The 1,171-nt window shown below is 54.5% G+C and overlaps 1 pseudogene; it reads left to right on the top strand.

Annotated features, from left to right (window-relative positions):
- The first annotated feature begins 897 nt into the window (after positions 1 to 897).
- The window catches only part of LOC128381793 (rho GTPase-activating protein SYDE1-like), a 6,033-nt pseudogene continuing 5,759 nt past the window's right edge, over positions 898 to 1,171 (top strand).

The following is a 1,171-nucleotide window of genomic DNA, read 5'->3' as shown; positions in this document are numbered from 1 at the left end:
TTGGCAGACGAGCCGTTGAGGAAGCCGGGTGAAGTTGCCACTCCGAGGTTTGGCATGCCGGTGTTGCCGTAGCCGTTCATGGTGTTGCTGACGGTGTTGCCATAGTTACTCTGTTGGGGGGTGGAGCTTGGGACGTATCCCCCGCGGCGACACGCTGCTGGTGTTACGACTGTAACCGACTGCAACAGGAAGACATGTTAGTGTTAACCTGTGACTACCGCAGCAAGACAGCATGGAGGTAGCAAGACAGCATGGAGGGTACAGTCACTACTGCAGCAAGACAGCATGGAGGTACAGTCATGGAGGTACAGTCACTACTGCAGCAAGACAGCATGGAGGTAGCAAGACAGCATGGAGGTACAGTCCACTACCGCAGCAAGACAGCATGGAGGTAGCAAGACAGCATGGAGGGTACAGTCACTACCGCAGCAAGACAGCATGGAGGGTACAGTCACTACCGCAGCAAGACAGCATGGAGGGTACAGTCATGGAGGTACAGTCATGGAGGTACAGTCATGGAGGTACAGTCACTACCGCAGCAAGACAGCATGGAGGGTACAGTCACTACCGCAGCAAGACAGCATGGAGGGTACAGTCACTGCTGCAGCAAGACAGCATGGAGGTACAGTCATGGAGGTACAGTCACTACCGCAGCAAGACAGCATGGAGGTACAGTCACTACTGCAGCAAGACAGCATGGAGGTAGCAAGACAGCATGGAGGGTGCAGTCACTGCTGCAGCAAGACAGCATGGAGGGTACAGTCATGGAGGTACAGTCATGGAGGTACAGTCACTACCGCAGCAAGACAGCATGGAGGTACAGTCACTACTGCAGCAAGACAGCATGGAGGTAGCAAGACAGCATGGAGGGTACAGTCACTACCGCAGCAAGACAGCATGGAGGGTACAGTCATGGAGGTTCAGTCACTACCGCAGCAAGACAGCATGGAGGGTACAGTCATGGAGGTACAGTCACTACCGCAGCAAGACAGCATGGAGGTACAGTCACTACTGCAGCAAGACAGCATGGAGGTAGCAAGACAGCATGGAGGGTACAGTCACTACCGCAGCAAGACAGCATGGAGGGTACAGTCATGGAGGTTCAGTCACTACCGCAGCAAGACAGCATGGAGGGTACAGTCATGGAGGTTCAGTCACTACCGCAGCAAGA

Source organism: Scomber japonicus, chromosome 20 (genome assembly GCF_027409825.1).
Source record: "Scomber japonicus isolate fScoJap1 chromosome 20, fScoJap1.pri, whole genome shotgun sequence".
Classification (NCBI taxonomy): Eukaryota; Metazoa; Chordata; class Actinopteri; order Scombriformes; family Scombridae; genus Scomber; species Scomber japonicus.
The sequence above is the reverse complement of the archived record's forward strand: the minus strand, read 5'-3'. Positions and strand labels throughout refer to the sequence as shown.